This window comes from Lithobates pipiens, unplaced genomic scaffold (genome assembly GCF_037356315.1).
Source record: "Lithobates pipiens isolate NorthernLeopardFrog02 unplaced genomic scaffold, aLitPip1_a1.2 Scaffold_18, whole genome shotgun sequence".
NCBI classification, from domain to species: domain Eukaryota; kingdom Metazoa; phylum Chordata; class Amphibia; order Anura; family Ranidae; genus Lithobates; species Lithobates pipiens.
This window is the reverse complement of record NW_027507758.1, coordinates 241,856,425-241,878,537: the sequence shown is the minus strand read 5'-3', so window position 1 is coordinate 241,878,537 and position 22,113 is coordinate 241,856,425. Positions and strand designations below refer to the sequence as shown.

At 47.5% G+C, this 22,113-nt stretch overlaps 1 protein-coding gene and 1 pseudogene across 1 annotated transcript in view; one reads left to right on the top strand and one right to left on the bottom strand.

The window, feature by feature from the left end:
* Positions 1–22,113, bottom strand: part of NMBR (neuromedin B receptor) — a 513,059-nt gene that overhangs the window by 250,735 nt on the left and 240,211 nt on the right. The gene's annotated exons all lie outside the window — the stretch shown is intronic.
* LOC143987748 (stathmin-1-A pseudogene) lies at positions 10,023–10,820 on the top strand (annotated as a pseudogene).

Sequence of the window (22,113 nt, the reverse complement as noted above, 5' to 3'; positions counted from 1 at the left end):
AGAGCCATTGACCCCACTTTGTTATATAATATCCTATGCCTATAGTCCCCTAGAGGACTGTTAGTTTGAGGGGAGGCAGCAACCGCTATAGGTACCCTTAGCACGGCTTTGCGCAGTATATAAGATTTTTTTCCTGAGGATAGGATGGTGTCTGGAGGTGAGGGGATTTCGGATTCGATTAACATCCAGGAGAGAGCATTGGGCTTAGTATTTTTTCGACCCGGGCCTGTAGGTGATGTGGAACGAGAATCGGGGTAAATAAAAGTGCCCATCTGGCCTGACGTGGTCTCAACCTCTTGGCCGCTTTCAAGTACTTGAGGTTCTTGTGGTCTGTATAGACAAGAATCGGATGTGTTTCTCCTTCCAGAAGGTATTGCCACTCTTCAAGTGCGGCCTTGATTGCTAATAGCCCTCGGTCACCTACATCATAATTCTGCTCGGCTTCAATCGTTTACAGGAAAAGAATGCGAAAGAGCCTTGGGTCCCTGTCTCTGGGAGAGTCCTGCCCTGTCTGCTATCTCTGAAGCATCCACCTCCAAGATGTATGGTAGTGCTGGGTCAGGATGTTTCAGAACCGATGCAGAGGTAAACAGATCTTTCAAGGTTACAAAGGCCGCCTGAGCTTCGGAAGACCAGTGGAATCGGGTGCCTTGCTTAGTCAATCTCGTGATGGGGGAAATGATGGTGAAAAATCCTCTTATAAACTTCCAGTAAAAATTTACGAAGCCCACAAAGCATTGGATTCCTTTTTTGTCAGTAGGGGCTGGCCAGTCCAGAATGGCAGAGACCTTCTGAGGGTCCATTTTGATACCCTTCACTTAAATGATCAGTCCCGGGAACTGAATGCTCTGTTCAAACACACACTTCTCAGGTTTTGCATACAGGCCGTGACATCGAAGTCGTGTTAAAACATTCTTGACATATTCACGGTGTTCCACCAAGGAGGTATTAGGTGGCATGCTGCTGGTGGCAAGTGGCACACTGTATCTGGTCGCAAGTGGCACACTGTATCTGGCATGCTGCTTGTGGCAAGTGGCACACTGTATCTGGTGGCACTTCCCCTCATTTTTAACTTTTTTCTCCAGCAGTGGCTGTTATAACTGCAACCAAAGTGTTTAGAATTGTGTCATCAGCATGTGGTAGTGCTTGGTCCCTTGTGCTTTTAGGTGGGTTCACACTGATTTGCTATGTTTTGGCCCATTGCTGATGTATTCACAGTTTTCCTGTGTTTTACCCACAGTCCTATAGATTTATATTAGGTTGTTTGTTTTTTCTGCATTTTCTGAAAGCGCACCAATATTCCTGCATGCTGCCTCTTTGCGCTCTGTCAGAAAATGCAGCAAAAACCTGCAACCTGATATAAATCAATAGGACTGCAGCTAAAACTGCAGATACATAAGCAGTGCGACTGACTGCAGCACACCAGTGTGAGCCCAAAGGCTTGCACACACAACCCCCCTGTAGAACTTGGTCTGATCAATACTCCTGGCATGCATACACACAGCCATACCATCCCAGCTCAGGAGGGGTGGGGGCTCCAGGGATTTGATTGACTATACAGGCCCGGTCTCTTCTATCCGTCCTGGAGGGCGTGACAGGCTGCTGGTGGTAAGTGGCACACTGTATCTGGTGGCAGGCTGCTGGTGGCAAGTGGCACACTGTGTCTGCTGGCACACTGTAACTGGTAGCATGCTGCTGATGGCAAGTGGCACACTGATTCTGGTGACATGCTGCTGGTGGCAAGTGGCACACTGTATCTGGTGACAGGCTGCTTGTGGCAAGTGGCACACTGTATCCGGTAGCATGCTGCTTGTGTCAAGTGGTACATTGTATCTGGTATGCTGCTTGTGGCAAGTGGCACACTGTATCTGGTGGCAGACTGCTGTTGGCAAGTGGCACACCATATCTGGTGGCAAGTGGCACACTGTATCTGGTGGCATACCATTTCTGGTGGCATGCTGCTGGGGGCAAGTGGCACACTGTATCTGGTGGCAGGCTGCTGGTGGCAAGTGGCACACTGTATCTGGTGGCAGGCTGCTGGTGGCAAGTGGCACACTGTATCTGATGGCATGCTGCTGGGGGCAAGTGGCACACTGTATATGGTGGCAGGCTGCTGGTGGCAAGTGGCACACTGTATCTGGTGGAAGGCTGCTGGTGGCAAGTGGCACACTGTATCTTGTGGCAGGCTGCTGGTGGCAAGTGGCACACTGTATTTGGTGGCAAGTGGCACACTGTATCTGGTGGAATGCTGCTGGTGGCAAGTGGCACACTGTATGTGGTGGCAAGTGGCACACTGTATCTGGCATGCTGCCTGTGGCAAGTGGCACACTGTATCTGGTGGCAGGCTGCTATTGGCAAGTGGCACACTGTATCTGGTGGCAGGCTGCTGGTGGCAAGTGGCACACTGTATCTGGTGGCAAGTGACACACCGTATCTGGTGGCAGGCTGCTGGTGGAAAGTGGCACACTGTATCTCGTGGCAAGTGACACACTCTATCTGGCATGCTGTTTGTGTCAAGTGGCATACTGTATCTGGTGGCAAGTGGCACACTGTATCTGGCATGCTGCTGTTGGCAAGTGGCACACCATATCTTGTGGCAGAATGCTGGTGGAAAATGGCACACTGTATTTGGTGGCAAGTGGCACGCTGTATCTGGTGGCAGGCTGCTGGTGGCTAGGGATGAGCTTGGTGTTCGAGACGAAGGCACGATTGACTCGAACACCGGCTGTTCGCCCGTTCGGCTAATTACGAATGTTATGGGCCAATCACACCATGTTCGTGTGACGCTCATGGCCCACAATGCACTGCGCCATCTCTTGGCCAATCACAGCGCCGGCAGGGAGAAGAGCCATAATTGGCCTTGTGTAGTGTGTTGCGGCGTTCAGGGAGAGAGCAGGATAGGCAGGGACAGTGTGTTCTTTTCTTGTGAACCTTGCGCTGTTAAAGTGGGTGTTGTGTGCCTCCAGCAAAGTTTACACCTGAAGCTACCCTTTATTGCTGGTGTTCTGTAATACAGGCATCTGCAGCAGTTAAATTGGGTGTTGTGTGCCTCCAGCACAGTATACACCTGAAGATACCCATTATTGCTGGTGTTCTGTAATACAGGCATCTGCACCTTTTACAGTGGGTGTTGTGTGCCTCCTGCACAGTATACACTTGAAGCTACACCTTATTGCTGGTGTTGTTCTGTTTCTGTAACAAAGGCAGACAGCTGCAGTAATTACAGTCGGTGCACTGTGTCATCTGCTCAGTGTGCACCTAAAGCTACCCAATTGCTGGTTTTCCTATCTCCCTGCAGGCCATTAGTATGTCTGGAAGGACAACAAGGAGAGGCAGACAGTCACGAGCCAATAAAAGAGGGTAAGCAGGCTCTGTGTCTAGAGACAACAGTGCCAGTCATGGGCGCGGTGCATCGTCATCAGCACGTGGCCATGGCACACGCTTATCCTTATTTTCTGCAGCTGGACGTGTTGAACCGCATCATGCCGAAGACTTGGTAGAGTGGATAACCAAGCCCTCCTCACCCTCCTATTCCTCTCTCACCCAGGCTCAGGGTACTAGCAAAGCAGCTGCCAACGCGTCCTCTTCCCTCGTCTCAATGTCATCAGTCACTCCTTCCCTAGACTCTCGCCAAGTATTGGCGGGCACTCTGCTAGCAGTACACCCACGTCCGATTGTACCAGGCAAATTTCCCTGCCCCAGCTGCTGGACCATTAAAAGAAGTTCACTCCCAGTCATCCACATGCCCAGCGGTGGAATGCTAGCTTGGATAAAATGCTAGCACTTCAGCTGCTGCCTTTTCAGTTGGTAGACTCGGCCCCCTTCCGCGAGTTTGTGCAATGTGTGGTTCCTCAGTGGCAGGCCCCCAAACGCCACCTTTTCTCACGAATGGCGATTCCAGCTCGCTACCGGCATGTGGAAGGCAATGTTCATGCCTCGCTGGACAGGGTGGTCAGCAGTAAGGTGCATATTATCGCTGACTCATGATCCAGCAGGCATGGACAGGGACATTACCTATCTTTCACAGCCCATTGGGTCACTCTTCTGGCAGCTGGGAAGGATGCAGGACAAGGTGCAGTAGTGTTGGAGGTTGTTCCGCCACCACGCCTCCAAAATGCTACTACTGGTTGTGATACACCTCTCTCCTCCACCCCTCCTCTTCTTCTTCCTCCATGGCCTCTTCCAGTGCTTTATTCTCGGAACCAGCTGTGCTCCGTTGGCGTTCAAGGGGCTGCGCAAGTACGCAGGCACAAATATGCCATGCCGTGCTTGCGCTGGTTTGTTTGGGGGACAGGAGCCACACTGGGGCAGATATTTTGACAGCTCTGCAGGGGCAGGCCGAAAGGTGGTTGACGCCACGCCAGCTTAAGCCAGGAATAGTGGTTTGCTACAATGGCACCAACCTCCTCTCCGCCCTCTGACAGGGACAACTGACCCATGTGCCCTGTGTGGCTCACGTCCTTAACCTGGTGGTGCAGCGGTTCTTGGGCAGGTACCCAGGCTTACAGCATGTCCTGAAGCAGGCCAGGAAAGTATGTGTGCATTTCCACTGATCATTTAATGCCAGTGCTTGGTTGGCTGAGCTTCAAAAGGAGTTGAACCTGCCCAAGAACCGCCTTATATGTGACATGCCCACCAGGTGGAACTCAACTTTGGCCATGCTGCAGTGGCTGCACAAGCAGCAGAGGGCCATCAATGAGTACCTGTGCGTCTACGGCACCGGAACAGGGCCAGGGGAGCTAGGTTTTCTCACCACCGCAGTGGGGCATGATCAGGGATGCATGCACTTTCCTGTCACAATTTGAGGAGTCCACGAGGATGGTGAGCATTGACAGTGCATTCATCAGTGACACTGTACCTCTTGTCCACCTGTTGGAGCATACGCTGCATGGAATAATGGACAGAGCACTTGAGGCAGAACAGAGGCAGGAAGAGGAGGACTTCCTTGCCTCTCAAGGCCCCCTTTATCCAGACAGTGTTCCTGCTGTCCCATCCATCACACAGGAAGAGGACGTGGAGGAGGCTTGTGTCAGCATGGAGGTGGAGCCTGGCACTCAGCATCAGCAGCAGCAGTCTTTTAGGGATGATTTACAATCCCAAAAAACACGTGGACTTGTACGTGGCTGGGAGGAAGTGGCTGTGAATTATGTTGTCCTTGGTGACCCAGAGGACTCCGGACTAAATGCCTCTGCTAACCTATGCTGTATGGCCTCCCTGATCCTGCAAAGCCTGCGGAAGGATCCTCATATTCTTCGGATCAAGGAGATGGATCATTACTGGCCGGCCACTCTCCTTGATCCACGTTACAAGGGTAAGGTTGCATACCTTATCTTGCTATCGCAGAGGATGAGACATCTCCGGGAGGCCTTGCAGAAAGGTCTGTGCAATGCATTCCCAGAGACTGGGAGGTTAACTTGTTGCTGAGGCTTTGGTCAGTCACAGAAGGAGCAGTGGAGAAGGTGGGCGTCTGACCGATGCGTTCAGACAATTTTTTAGTCCGCAGCCCCAAGGTATGATCAGTTCCAGCAACCATTGCCAGCGTCTGATTTACATGGTGCAGGAATACCTAAGGGCAAGGTCAAACTTGGACACCTTTCCCACCGAAAATCCTCTGGCTTACTGGGTCTTGAGGATGGATCACTGACCAGAGCTTGCACAGTATGCAATTGAGCTACTGGCCTGTCCTGCATCCAGCGTTCTTTCGGAACACACCTTCAGTTCTGCTGTAGGCTTTGTAACCGATCACAGGGTGCACTTGTCCACTGACTCGGTTGATCAACTGACCTTCATAAAGATGAATCCGTCTTGGATCACCACCAGCTACCAAGCACCTGAAGCTGATGTAACCGAATAATTTTTTTTGAAATGCCACATCCCTTCAAGACTGCCTATGCTGAGGCTGAGTCACTGTCCTGTTATGTTGACTGACTATCCTCTTCCTCTTCAATGATCCTGCTGATATCTTGGAAGAACATTTTTAGTTCTGGGTGATGCCACCAGTGGCTAAGGCCCAATTTTTCAGCCCCTGTTTAACAGGGGCATGTAATTAAATTGTTTGATGCAATGCTTTACAGCAGGGATCATCCCTGTACTCCAACTAGAGTAACTGAGAGAGGTTGCAGTGTCGTGGCACCACCACCAGTGGCACTAGCCCACTTTTTCAGCCCCTGTTTAACAAGGGCATTTAATTACAATTTTTAATGCAATGCTTTGCAGCAGGGCTCATTCCTGCACTCCAACTAGAGTATCTGGGATGGGTTGCAGTGTCATGGCACCAGCACCAGTGCCTAAGGCCCAATTTATCAGCCCCTTGTTTAATAGGGGCATGTCATTTCAATTTTTGATGCAATGCTTTGCAGCAGGGATCATTCCTGCACTCCAACTAGAGTATCTTGGAGAGGTTGCAGTGTCGTGGCACCAGCACCAGTGCCTAAAGCACAATTTTTCAGCCCCTATTTAACAGGGGCATGTAATTACAATTCTTGATATAATATTTCACAGCAGGGCCCGTTCCTGCGTCCACCGAGAGTAATTGTGAGGACTTACAGTGTTGTGGCAACATCTTAGGCCCACATTTCTGCAGAGCATATAGGGCAAACATCCAACTTACAAACATCTCCTACTTCCAAACAGAAGGAGACAACAGGAAGGGAGATGAAAAAACAGGGGTGATAACCCTTCCCTATGTTTTCCAAAAAGCTAAAAAATAGATTTTTTGACTGGAGCTACACTTTAAAAATGCACCAGTTCAAAATTGCAAACAGATTCCACTTCACACAACAAACCTACACAGTCCCTGTCTTGTTTGCACCGCCTGTATACTGCTCTTCTGAGTATATAGGTCCTGGTTGCCACATGCCTTTACTTTTTTTCATTTGGGTACGGGGTTCCCTTTAATATCCGTACAAGACCCAAAGGGGCTGGTAATGGGCAGGGGGGGCTACCCATGTCATTTTTTTTCTCAACGATTTTCATCCTTATTACCGGAACCAGATATTACATTAAAACCGCAAGCAGTTTTAAATGACTTTTTTTCCGTTAACCACTTGCCTACTGGGCACTTAAACCCGCTCCTGCCCAGACCAATTTTCAGCTTTCGGTGCTCTCACACTTTGAATGACAATTACTCAGTCATGTAACACTGTAGGCAAATACATTTTTTGTCCTTTTTTTCATACAAATAAAGCTTTCTTTTGGTGGTATTTGATCACCTCTGAGTTTTTTATTTTTTGCGCTATAAATGAAAAAATACCTAAAATTTTGAAAAAAAAAAACGCATTTTCTTTGTTTCTGTGATAAAATTTTGCAAATTATTAAATTTTTTTCATGAATTTTGGCCACAATTTATACTGCTACATATCTTTGGTAAAAAATAACCCAAATTAGTGGATATTATTTTGTCTTTGTGAAAGTTATAGAGTCTAAAAGTTGTGGTGCAAATAATAAAAAATTGATCACACCTGATGTACTGACGGTCTATCTCATTTCTTGCAACCTGAACAAGCCAAGAAGGTACAAATGGCCGCTGGGATTGGCCATTTAGCACGATCTGTGATTGGCTGTGTCCGAGGGAACTGGCCAACGCAGAACTTCCCCGATGCGCACCTGCAGCGGAGCGTAGAGGGGAAGTAAACAGGAGGATGTCCAAGAACACCCTCCCAGCAGTTAGTGTCCGCGCTGTAGCCATCTTTTGGCTATAGCGCGAGTGCGAAGTGGTAAATGTCATTTTGTGCAGGGACTGTTCTAAACACGGGAAACACGTGCCACTTCACAGGCATACTATAGACACCCCCCAGGCACGATATTTAAAGGAATATTTCACTTTTTTTTCACTTTAATCGCCATTAAAATCAGTGCTCCCAAAAAACAGCTGTTTTTTTAAATTTTTTGGCATTGATCCATGTCCCCTGGGGCAGGAGCCGGGTCCCCAAACCCTTTTTAGGACAATAACTTGCATATTAGCCATTAAAATGTGCATTTTTTATTTTGAGCGTCGAGTCCCATAGACTTCAATGGGGTTCTAAAGTTCATACGAATTTTCAGTCTGTTTGAAAGTTCTGGTGCGAACCGAACCGTGGGGTGTTCGGCTCATCCCTACTGGTGGCAAGTGGCACACTGTATCTGGTGGAAGGCTGCTGGTGGCAAGTGGCACACTGTATCTGGTGGCATGCTGCTGGTGGCAAGTGGTACACTGTATCTGGTGGCAGGCTGCGGGTGGCAAGTGACACGCTGCATCTGGTGGCAGGCTGCGGGTGGCAAGTGACACGCTGCATCTGGTGTCAAGTGACAAGCTCAGGTTCCCACTGATTCTGCATCATGGTTAGTTGAACTATTTCACTATATATTACAATGTAGTAATAGAAATAATGGAGTTTGATCATCCTGACGCCATATCAAGCATAGAGTCAGGATGATTTTAAATGCTAACACCAACCATTTGCCCAAAAAATCACCCCCAACACCTATTTCCCCATCAACCCGAAACTACATCCCCCTCTCTTCTTTTTTTGGGAAGGGGGGGATGTCCCTGAATGGCAGTTTGGAAATATGGTTGCCCTATGTTGCTGCTGTTGAGAGACCACATAGCAGGTGGTATTGGGGGTGTTGCTGCTGCTCAAAAGCTGCACGGCTAATATTACTGGTGAGGGTATATTTAATTTCTTTTAGAAAAACATTTTTTTGCATTTTCATTTTGTTTCTGTAAAAAGTCCCACCAAAATCCTCAGCACCAGGCCCATGATGCTCTTAATCTGGCCCTGTGCAGCAGAGGTTCCTGATGAGGAGGCTGCAGAGGCAGACAGAACCTGAACACATTCCTCTAGCCCGTTGTAACCCACTTGCAGCTCTTTTACAGCCTGGGTAAGACCAGCAAGATGACGGCAAAGTTTGTCCATAGGAGAAGCTCCCTGCGTGGGCACAGTCATGGCTGTTTGGTACTGTCACGTACCTGGTGGTTGAGCCCAGTGTGCAGGAAGTGGCTTCTCGTATTCCTCTGGCTCAAGAATAGGGATGAGCCGAACACCCCCCGGTTCGGTTCGCACCAGAACTTTCGAACGGACCCCAAATTCGTACGAACTTTAGAACCCCATTGAAGTCTATGGGAATCGAACGTTCGAAATTAAAAGTGGTAATTTTAACGGCTAATATGCAAGATGTTGTCCTAAAAAGGGTTTGGGGACCTGGCTCCTGCCCCAGGGGACATGGGTCAATGCCTAAAATGTTTTTAAAAATGGCCGTTTTGGCGGGAGCACTGATTTTAATGACGATTAAAGTGAAAAAAAAAAGTGAAATATTCCTTTAAATATCGTGCCTGGGGGGTATCTGTAGTATGCCTGTGAAGTGCCACGTGTTTCCCGTGTTTAGTACAGTCCCTGCACAAAATGACATTTAACGGAAATAACGTCATTTAAAACTGTTTGCGGTTTTAATGTTATATCTGGTTCCTGCAATATGGTTGAAAATCATTGAGAAAAATGGCATGGGTAGCCCTCCCTGCCCATTACCAGCCCCTTTGGGTCTTGTACGCATATTAAGGGGAACCCAGTACCCATATTAAAAAAAGGAAATGCGTGTGGCCCCCAGGCCCTATATACTCAGAACAGCAGTGAAAACAAGACAGGGACTGTGTAGGTTTGTTGTGTTAAGTTGAATCTGTTTGTAATTTTCAACTGGTACATTTTTAAAGTGTAGCTCCAGTCAAAAAAACTATTTTTAAGCTTTTTTGGAAAACATAGGGAAGGGTTATCACCCCTGTATAATTTGTTTTGTCGTCCATCTTTTTTCATCTCACTTGCTGTTGTCTCCTTCCGTTTGCAAGTAGGAGATGTTTGTAAGTTGGATGTTTGAAAGTAGGGGCCTGCCCTATATGCTCTGCAGAAATGGCAGAACAAGGTGGGCCCTAGGCCCAAATTGGGCCTTAGGCACTGGTGCCACGACACTGCAACCTCTCCCATATACTCTAGTTTTATTGCAGGAATTAGCCCTGCTGCAAAGCATTGCATCAAAAATTGTAATTAGGGTATTCATCGACAGACACAGCATCTGGGCAGCGCTTCTTTACATTTACAGTCATGGCTGATAGTGACATTAAAATCAAAGAGCTGGAAAAGCGTGCTTCTGGCCAGGCATTTGAGCTTATCCTGAGCCCTCCATCTACGGATGCTGCTCCAGACCTTGCAATCTCCTCTCCAAAGAAAAAGGAATGCTCACTGGAAGAAATTCAAAAGAAGCTGGAAGCGGCAGAGGAGAGGCGTAGGTTACATGAAGCTGAAATCTTGAAGCAACTTCCCGAGAAGAGAGAACATGAGAAAGAGAAGTTCTGCAGAAAGCTAAAGAAGAGAATGATAATTTCAGCAAAATGGCAGAAGAGAAATTAACTACAAAAATGGAGACTAACAAGGAAAAAAGGGAGGCCCAGATAGCTGCAAAACTGGAACGATTGCGAGAGCTGGAGAAGAAAGGCGAAGAAATCAGGAAGGGAAAAGAAGGCAAAGAAAAGAACTGAACCTTTGTCTGAATACAGCTCCAGGATTGCTGAGTTAATCCCATCAGTGTTCTCACCTGTATATGTTTAGCAACTGTTATGTAGACAGGCATTCTGCACTGTTTGCTTTGGTAATGTGGACTTGTAGCCTTTCACTTATCCTGTTTTCATACCGTACTGATTACTGTTGTATTGGAGAGTTTGTGTGGGGGTTTTCTAGTCATGTTATACCAGTGTTCAGACTGTTGCATACTGCACTTAAAATATGAATGGTACTCTGTATCTTTCTTGCAATAGTTTTGTCCTAATAAAACAGTTAATCGTAAAAAAAAAAAAAAAAAAAAAGGAATTAGCCCTGCTGCAAAGCATTGCATCAAAAATTGTAATTAAACGCCCCTGTTAAACAGGGGCAGAAAAATTGGGCCTTAGGCACTGGTGCTGGTGCCACGACACTGCAACCTCTCCCATATACTCTAGTTTTATTGCAGGAATTAGCCCTGCTGCAAAGCATTGCATCAAAAACTGTAATTAAACGCCCCTGTTAAACAGGGGCAGAAAAATTGGGCTGATGGCATCACCCAGAACCAGAAATGTTCTTCCAACATATCAACGGAGGAGGAAGAGGATAGACAATCAACATAACAGGAGAGTCACTCAGCATCAGCATAGGCAGTCTTGAAGGGATGTGATATTTCAAAAAAAATTATTCGGTTACATCAACTGATTCGGTGGACAGGCGCACCCTGTGATCGGTAACAAAGCCACCAGCAGCACTGAAGGTGCGTTCCGAAAGAACGCTGGATGCAGGACAGGCCAGTAGCTCAATTGCATACTGTGCAAGCTCTGGCCAGTGATCCATCCTCAAGACCCAGTAAGCCAGAGGATTTTCGGTGGGAAAGGTGTCCAAGTCTGACCTTGCCCCTAGGTATTCCTGCACCATGTAAATCAGACGCTGGCGATGGTTGCTGGAACCGATCATACCTTGGGGCTGCGGACTAAAAAATTGTCTGAAAGCATCAGTCAGATGGCCACCTTCTCCACCGCTCCTTCTGACCGATGCCTCAGCAACACGTTGTTCAGGACCAGGAGTTTGTAACCTCCCAGTCTCTGGGAACGCGTTGCACAGACCTTTTTGCAAGGCCTCCCGGAGATGTCTCATCCTCTGCTCCCTCTGCGATGGCAAGATAAGGTCGGCAACCTTACCCTTGTACCGTGGATCAAGGAGAGTGGCCAGCCAGTAATGGTCCCTCTCCTTGATCTGAAGAATATGAGGATCCTTCCGCAGGCTTTGCAGGATCAGGGAGGCCATGGAGCCTAGGTTAGCAGAGGCATTCGGTCCGGAGTCCTCTGAGTCACTAAGGACAACATGATCCGCAGCTACCTCCTCCCAGCCACGTACAAGTCCACGGGTTTCTTGGGACTGTAAATCATCCCTACAAGACTGCTGTTGCTGCTGATGCTGAGTGCCAGCCTCCACCTCCATGCTGACACAATCATCCTCCTCCTCCTCTTCCTCCTCCTCATCCTCTTCCTGTGTGATGGGTGGCACAGCAGGAACACTGTCTGGATAAAGGGGGCCTTGAGAGGCAAGGAAGTCCTCCTCTTCCTGCCTCTGTTCTGCCTCAAGTGCCCTGTCCATTATTCCACGCAGCGTATGCTCCAAGAGGTGGACAAGAGGTACAGTGTCACTGATGCATGCACTGTCACTGCTCACCATCCTTGTGGCCTCCTCAAACGGTGACAGGACAGTGCATGCATCCCTGATCATGCCCCACTGGCGTGCTGAGAAAAAACCAAGCTCCCCTGACCCTGTCCTGGTGCCGTAGACGCACAGGTACTCATTGATGGCCCTCTGCTGCGTGTGCAGCCACTGCAGCATGGCCAATGTTGAGTTCCACCTGGTGGGCATATCACATATAAGGCGGTTCTTGGGCAGGTTCAACTCCTTTTGGAGCTCAGCCAGCCGAGCACAGGCATTAAATGATCGGCGGAAATGCACACAGACTTTCCTGGCCTGCTTCAGGACATCCTGTAAGCCCGGGTACCTGCCCAAGAACCGCTGCACCACCAGGTTAAGGACGTGAGCTACACAGGGCACATGGGTCAGTTGTCCCTGTCGGAGGGCGGAGAGGAGGTTGGTGCCATTGTCGCAAACCACCATTCCTGGCTTAAGCTGGCGTGGCGTCAACCTCCTCTCGGCCTGCCCCTGCAGAGCTGACAAAACATCCGCCCCAGTGTGGCTCCTGTCCCCCAAACAAACCAGTGCAAGCACTCCATGGCATCGTTTTGCCTGCGTACTTGCGTAGCCCCTGGAACGCCTACGGAGCACTGCTGGTTCTGAGGACAGAGCACTGGAAGAGGCCATGGAGGAAGAAGAAGAGCAGGGGGTGGAGGAGAGAGGTGTGTCACAACCAATAGTAGCATTTTGGAGGCGTGGTGGCGGAACAACCTCCAACACTACTGCACCTTGTCCTGCATCCTTCCCAGCTGCCAGAAGAGTGACCCAATGGGCCGTGAAACACAGGTAACGTCCCTGTCCATGCCTGCTGGACCATGAGTCAGCGGTAATATCTACCTTACCGCTGACCGCCCTGTCCAGCGAGGCAAGGACATTGCCTTCCACATGCCGGTAGAGAGCCGGAATCGCCTTCCGTGAGAAAAAGTGGCGTTTGGGGACCTGCCACTGAGGAACCGCACATTGTACAAACTCACGGAAGGGGGCAGAGTCTACCAACTGAAAAGGCAGCAGTTGAAGTGCTAGCAATTTAGCCAAGCTAGCATTCAACTGCTGGGCATGTGGATGGCTGGGAGTGAACTCCTTTCGCCAGTCCAGCAGCTGGGGCAGGGACATTTGCCTGCTATAATCGGACGTGGGTGTACTGCTAGCAGAGTGCCCGGAAGCACTTGGCTGTGACACACCTAATTCTACACCTTCATTCCTCTCAGAGCAGGTTTCAGAGAGGACTGAAGGTCTAGTGGGGTTGGAGATGCCAGCTGATGAGGAGCAAGGAGAGGTCCGCTTTGTTCTTTGGTGTGGGTCTTTGAGGTACGCTTGCCAACGAGCTGCATGGCAGGTCAACATATGTCTGGTCAAGCATGTGGTGCCCAAGCGGCTCATGTTTTGGCCACGCGAGATACGCTTGAGACATATGTTGCAAATAGCAGTGGTGCGATCTGATGCACTCGTCTCAAAAAAGGCCCACACCAAAGAACTTTTAGAATAACGTACAGAGGCAGCACCCTGCACAGGCGGAGCTCTGCGGTGTGATTCAGTCGGTGTGCTGCCCCTAAGCTGGCCCCCGGAGGGCATCCTGCCTCGTTGGACATGTGCCTCCTCCTCCTCCTACCAGGCACCCACGTGGAGTCAGTGCCCTCATCATCCCCCCCTCTTCATCGCTGGAGCAAACCTGGCAGTATGCTGCAGCTTGTGGAACATGACTGCCAGATTGCTGTCCTTCTTGAGCATCCCCTCTCTCTGCGCTCACGCTACTGCCTTCCTCTAGCTGAGTATCATCATCAGAGCCTACAAAACACTGGGCATCCTCCTGGAGCATGTACCCAACACTGTGCTCAAAGAGTTCAGGGGACTCCTCAGGAGGACGTGGTGGGTCTAGGGAAGGAGTCACTGATGATGACATTGAGAGGAGGGAATACGATGCGTTGGCAGCTGCTTTGCCAGTACCCTGAGCCTGGGTGAGAGAGGATGAGGAGGATGAAGAGGGCTTGGTCATCCACTCTACCAAGTCGTTGGCATGTTGCGGCTCAACAAGTCCAGCTGCCGAAAAGAAGGACAAGCGTGTCCCATGGCCACGTGCTGATGATGACAATGCACCGTGTCCACGACCAGCACTGTTGTCTCTAGACACAGAGCCTGCTTGCCCTCTTTTATCAGCTCGTGCCTGTCTGCCTCTCCTTGCTGTCCTTCCAGACATGGTAATGGCCTGAAGGGAGTTTGGTAAAACAGCAATTGGGTAGTGTATATTGTGCTGGAGGCACACAACACCCACTAACTCCTGCAGATGCCTTTATTATAGAACACCAGCAATAAAGGGTAGATAAAGGGGTATACTGTACTGGAGGCACACAACACCCACTAAGCCCTGCAGATGGCTCTATTAGAGAACAACAATAAAGGGTAGATACAGGTGTATATTGTGCTGGAGGCACACAACACCCACTAACTCCTGCAGATGCCTTTATTATAGAACACCAGCAATAAAGGGTAAATACAGATGTATACGGTGCTGTGCTGGAGGCACACACAACTTCCATTAACTCCTGCAGATGGCAGATGGCTCAAATAGAGAAGAGCTATGTAGGTGGATATAGCGGTGTGTACTGGATACAGAACACGCAGACAGCACGCACAAGCTCCTAACACTGACTGCAAGCTCTATTATAAAAGATAGATATATCGCTAGCTATATAGGTGAGGTGAATATAGCGGTGTATACTGCAGTCAGGGCACGCAGACAACAACCACTACAGAAGAGCAAGATCAAAAAATCGGCCGATAACGATCGGTGTATACTGTGTTGAAGGTACACAGAACACCCACTAACTGCTTCAGACGCCAACACACTACACAAGGCCGCCGCTCTGGCGGCCTTATATAGTGTGGGGCATGTACTACACAGCCTGAGCTATGATTGGCCACAGGCATCCTGCCTGTGGCCAATCATGGCTCTCCTCGCTGCCGGCGCTGTGATTGGCCAAGCATGCAGGGTCACAGTGCATGCTTGACCAATCATGAGCCAGCAATGCACTGCGCCATCGCAGTGCATTGTGGGCCGTGAGCGCCACACGAATTTGGCGCGAACGGCCCATAACGTTCGGAATTCACCGAACGGGCGAACAGCCGATGTTCGAGTCGAGCGTATGTTCGACTTGAACACGAAGCTCATCCCTACTCAAGAACCCCTGATAGAGCAGACAGGGGCTCGGGAGTGCAAAGGGGCACAAGTGCCTGACAGGTAAACTGATGCAGGGGCTGATCCGGACCTCTGATGTGTAGTGAAGCGACCAGTAGCTGACCAGGCAGGAAGCAAGAACAGACTGGAAGCTGCAGACAACACACAGCAGAAAGGTCTTCTGTAGTTCAGGAAGAACCAACTGGTAGCTGAAGACCGTAGACAGCAGGGAGGTATACTGCAGCTCAGAAGGATCAGACTGATAGCCAAGATCAGCAAACAGCAAGGAGGTGTTCTGTAGTTCAGGACACAAGCAGGTGCAGGCAGGACGGGTCATACACAGGTGGGCAGATAAGGTACAGGAGCAGTAGCCAAAGAGGAGTTATGGAGCAAGCCGGGTGGGTATCAGGTGGGCAGCAGAGGGAACAAGGGAGAGGCAGAAGAGACGTCAGGACAAGCCGGGATCGGAGACTGGAAGCAAGCAGGAATGGTGAAGAACAAGCCAGGTAACGGGAATCAGGTAAGTAATATAACAAGCAGCAAGGGTCTCAGGAAATTCTGTAGACCGAACAGCAAGGCAGCAAGTGACAGTCTCCTTTAAATAGTGCTTCTTGGTGCCAAGTGCTGTCACAAGGTGCGCGCCCATGCTCGTGCACGCGCCGTCATTCGCGCTAACGCATATGCACGTGCACTGGATGGGTATTTTAATGGGAACCCTGCGCAAAAGTATTATTCTCTAATTCTGATTTCTGGAACGTCTTTCTTGACAGTTTTACAAGCTGTACACTCACTACTTTACATTTTAGCAAAGTGTTATTTCTTCAGTGTTGTCACATGAAAAGGTATAATAAAATATTTACAAAAATGTGAGGGGTGTACTCATTTTTGTGAGATACTATATATAGTGACAGGTTGGGGATTTTGTAGCTCATTGGTAGTGCCAAACCGTGAGTTTACACCACAGCAGAAGTACACTTTAGCGCTTTTTCTGCCCACTTTTTTTAAAAGTAACACAAAAGTTCACATCGATTTTTTCCCATGCAGGAGGTTCTCACCATTAATACGATAAGGAAAAACAACATTCAGCCTCAAGGCTCTCCTGCAGCTTTACTTTACTGCTCAATTTAGTAGTTTTGGTCTTCCTGACCATCAAACACATCCAGTGGTTGTGCGCATACATTGTATCTCAGCTCTGTGTGTTTTCTACAACGTCCCAGCTGCTCAGTCTATGCCAGACTGTCTCATTCTCAGACTCGTGCCTCAATCTGTCCAGTCCCGGACAATATGGTACAACATGCAATTCTCACAGCTGCCTTGCAATTATCGACCCCCTTGGGAGGGTAGGAGGGTGGGGGGTGGACCGGACACAGCCAGTCACAGATCGCTGTAAATGGCCAATCACAGCGGCCGTTTACAGCGGGATCGGCGTGCCCAACGAGAGATGATCTCATATGTAAACATATGAGATCATCTCTCATCGCCGCTCTTTCTCCTCACACAGACAGCGTGTGAGGAGGGAGAGATGAACCGCTGTGAGTTCTCACAGCGGTTAGTGTAAAAAATAAATAAATAAATAAAGCAAAATAAAGTGCCCACTGCCACCTGTCCCCACTGCCCCCACTGCCACCTGTCAGTGCCATCTGCCCCCACTGCCACCTGTCATCAGTGCCACCTGTCCCCTGTGCCATCTGTCATCAGTGCCATCTGTCATCAGTACCACATGTCATCAGTGCCACATAGTGCCATCTGTCATCAGTGCCATATCAGCGTCACGTGTCATCAGTGCCACATATTAGTGCCATCTGTCATCAGTGCCACATATCAGTGCCATCTGCCATCAGTGCCACCTGTCAGTGGCACGTGCCATCTGCTATCAGTGTCACGTGTCATCAATGCCAGGTATCAGTGCCATCTGTCATCAGTGTCACGTGTCATCAATGCCATGTATTAGTGCTATCTGTCATCAGTGCCACATATTAGTGCCACGTGTCATCAGTACCACGTGTCAGTGTCACGTATAAGTTCCATCTGTCATCAGTGCCACATATTAGTGCAATCTGGCGTGTCACGTGTCATCAGTGCCACGTATTTGTGGCATCTGTCATCAGTGCCATGTATCAGTGTCACGTATCAGTGCCATCTGTTATCAGTGCCGCGTCGGTGTCACGTGTCATTGTCCTGGTGCTCCAGGGCTTTCAAAAGTGTAATAGGTAGTCAACAAGTTAGATGTGTAATTTATGCTCATAGAACACGTGACGGTGCTCCCTGCATGTTGGGCCTCTCTATGTGGTCAGGCTGTGGAAAAGTCCCACACATGTGGTATCGTAATACTCAGGAGGAGTAGCAGGATTTATTTTGGGGCATTATTTGTGGTATACACATGCCACGTAAGAGAAATAACCTATTACAATGACAATTTTATGGAAAAAATTTAAATAAAATAAAAAATCTTCATTTTGCAAAGAATTGTGGGAAAAAATGACAACATCAAAAAGCTCACCATGCCTCTTACTAAATACCTTGGAATGTCTATTTTCAAAAAAGGGGTCATTTGGGGGGTATTTTTACTTTTCTGGCTTGTTCGGGTCACAAGAAATGAGATAGACCACCAGTACATCAGATGTGATCAATTTTGTGCGATTCGCACCACAGCTTGTGGACTCTCTATCTTTCACAAAGACCAAATAATATATCCACTAATTTGGGTTATTTTTACCAAAGATATGTAGCAGTATAAATTGTGGCCAAGATTTATGAAGAAAAATTAATAATTTGAACATTTTTAGCACAGAAACAAAGAAAAATGCGTTTTTTTTTCAAAATTTTCGGTCTTTTTTCATTTATAGCGCAAAAAAATAAAAAACCCCAGAGGTGATCAAATACCACCAAAAGAAAGCTCTATTTGTGGGAAAAAAAGGACAAAATTTTCATTTGGTTACAGGGTTGCATGACTGAGTAATTGTCATTCAAAGTGTGAGAGCACCGAAAGCTGAAAATTGGTCTGGGCAGGAGGGGTGTTTAAGTGCCCAGTAGGCAAGTGGTTAAGTGAATATTCACTGTTTTGAGTGAAAATTAACTCAGCCTCATTTTTACAGCAGGCTGTCTGTTATTGTGGTTCAAAGTGAATCGGTTAAAATGAATGGCTGTTTAAACTTCTGCTAAAGCTACGTTCTCTCTAGTGTTTATTTATATAGATTACATGTGTCTTTGCATCTCCCTACAAAATTAAAATACAAATTGTGCGTGATACCTGCCCTTGTCTCTAGATAAAACTTTTATTTATAAAAGATGCCATTAATATTTAAGTCAAAGGTTCTTTATATTTCTCTAAAATGTAACTGGCATAACAATCAATCATGTGATAACGTGTTACCAAAGAATGTAAATATATTGAACTATTTTTAATAGAAATGGACGGAAAATCAATATTAATCTAATGCACATATTTAGCTGAACAGTGAGCTAAGTTAATCTCCAGCAGCTTCCCTAATACTGTTGTTATCAATAAGGCAACATCTGTCAGATAGAGTCAGTGTGAATATAGCTTTTATTAACTTCAATTAATAACAAAAAAAAGTCTACAAACATTTTTCTACAGTGCCATAAAGAAGCCACCCCTAAAGTTGGAGGAATATTTGCCACTTTGTATGTTATCTGTTTTATGTTTTCACTGCTGCTTGGAATATTTATTAATATTTAGTATATAGAAAAAGATCTATTATATTTTAAAATATATTTAAATTTAGAGTTTAGGATTATATGTGAAATTAGCTAAATTGATATGTTTAACCACTTGCCTACAGGACACTTATACCCCCTTCCTGCCCAGACCATTTTTCACCTTTCAGTGCCGTCGCATTTTGAATGCCAATTTCACGGTCATGCTACACTGTACCCAAATTACATTTTTTTTGTATTTTTTTTCACACAAGTAGTGCTTTCTTTTGGTGGTATTTAATCACTGTTTTTTTTTAGGAAAAAGTAAAAAAAACTAAGTGGGAAAAAAGGTTTTTTCTGTCAGTAAATTTTTTAATTAAGTAATTTTTCTTCTTCACTGATGTGCACTGATGAGGTGGCACTGATGGGCACTGATATGCTTAACTGGTGGGCATTGATGAGGTACCACTTATTGGCACTGATGGGCCCTGTTAGGTGGCACTAATTGGTGTCACTGATTGGCACTGATATGCAGCCCCGGGGGGCACTGATAGGTGGCACGGATAGGCGGTACTGATGGGTATTGATGGGTAGCACTGACGGGCATTGATGGGCAGCACTGAAAGGCGAGACTGATAGCCAGCACTGACTGGCATCACTAATGGGCACTGATTAATGGCACTTGTGGGCAGTGGTGGGCACTGATTGCTGGCACTGGTGGGCACTCATTTCTAGCACTGATTTGTGGCACTGGTGGCACTATTGTAGTCAGAGCACTGATCATCAATGCCCTGATTACATGTGTAGATGTCTCCTGTGAGGAGATGCTGCTGATCAGCTCTGCTCACACTCTGTCAGTGTCAGAGGCAAGGAGTGATGATTACTGGCATCTCTGTGTTTACATGTGACCAGCTATGATTGGACACAGCTGATCACATGGTTGAAAAGCCGCGGACGTGGCTCTTTACAGAGATCAGGGTTGTGGCATGTCCTAGCAACATTGTGCGGCCGCTGCACAGCACGCCCCCGCAGGCACGCAAGAGCAGCCGTTCTGGGACACTGTCATATGATGGCATCCACGAACAAGAGCCGCACCGCCCCACCTTCATTTCACAGTGGGGCCTACAGCAACTAGTTAAAGGAGTAAACCTGAAACTTGTTTGGCTGTATTTCTCCTGTGAATCACAGAAGTGCAGTCCATTCTGCACTCCTGTGACCCGATTTCAGCAGACAGCGGACTGAAGCCCACTGTCCACTGATGTCACAAAGCTGGTCCAGGCTTGGGAAAGATAACGACCATTTGGTCGAGATCCACCCAGATGCCTGGACCAGCAACTGGCTCAGCCTCCCTAGAGCCGGTGGGGGAAAGCTGCTGGATCAGACTAATGATGCATCCACCTAGGCATAATAGTACAGGGCTACTTTCACTCTGCTGTGCTGCGGTTTACCCACACCACAGGTGCAGTGCAGTTTTCCTGCAGCTTTCCTACAGGTTTGCTATGCTTAACCATATACTTCTATTATATCTAGCGGGTTTGGTGTACTTTCTGAATGCAGGAGTTTTTGTGTACTTTCAGAAAGTGTGGAATATAATAGAAGTCTATGGCAAAGTGCAGCTAATCCAGGAAAGCTGCAGGTGCACTGTGCTGCACACATGGTGCAGGTATACGGCAGCACATCAGTGTGAAAGCAGCCTTATAGGGGGATCAGTAAGGGTTTGTTTACATTTGCAGTTTGGAGGGTGGTAAAACCCCATAGTTAGGAGGTGTTTTTATCACCCCTACTCCAACTGCACCCCCTTAAGCTGCAGTGGCCAGGTCGCAGCTGCAGCAGGAGTTATATGCTATGTCATGGTTGGCTTATGTAGCACCTGCCAAGCATGAGCCATTCAAGTAAATTAGAGCACTCTGCAAAAGACCGGCAACCGTGTGCAATACAGCAAACAAGGGGTTAAAGCAGGCAGTATTGTGTTGCTTTCTCACCACTAGCTTTTACCCCTTGGACCCTGCAGAAGCATGCAGTTGAAGGGCACTTGGAGATTGACCCCATTTACTTGAATGGGTTATGATTGGCAGGCGGTAGCACCCACCAAAAACAACAGGCTCCTTAATTCCTGCTGTGGCATGTGTACAACTTTGGCTGCTGGCTCAGCAGCTAAAGGGAGTTGGGATTCGGGATGGTGAAACCATGACTCAACAACAGGGATTTACCACCCCCCCCCAAACTTTATTTGTGAACAAGCCCTAAGGATTCCTAAGGATGAATGCAACTAAGGGCTCATTCACAAATGCAAAAGGCAGCTGGAACAACCCCCTACCCCCCCCCCTCCCCCCACTGCAAGCAAAAGCCCACTGGTAACAGGCACTATGCTCTTCTACACCAGTTATGCACTCAAAAAAGAAAGCAGCAGTAGAAAGTAGTCACTGTTGCTCTATGGTCCTTTGACATTTTATTTCAATAATCCGATCTTAAAAGAAAATCTACAATTGTCTGGCACTGTTAATCGTAAATTAGTTTTCTATGACGGCAAGAAAACTTAGAACATATGATTTAAGTTTCTTGGCAAAACACACAACAGTGAAAAATAATATTTAGCTAACTGATAACAGATGACAGGTTACAGAAAACAGAGATTTCAGGCAGTGTCCATTCTTCAGCAGAGGCCAAACCTGCAAAGTTTAGAAGGTCATGATGGTATTTTTCCCATCATAAAGCCCCTGGCAAAGCAGAGTGTGGACAGGTTAAATGCTATAAAAACTGATGTCTTAACAGCTTCCTCTCACATTTACAAATTTATAAGTCAGTCTGAAAGCTTAACATTTCACTGAGCTGACTAGTCAGAGCATTTTGTTGTTCTGTAGTAAGCAAGTCTGTTGCTCTATGAATTCTATTTCTGGATTTAGTACAATCTAAGATAATACAATTTGGTCAATATGGTTTGGTGCATAGAAAGATGTTCCTCCATCCCTTATACTACAAAATGCACACAAAAAAATGCCTATGGGATTTTGTCAAGGCATGCCAAAACAACAAAAATATTTATAGCAACAGAATTATTCTATT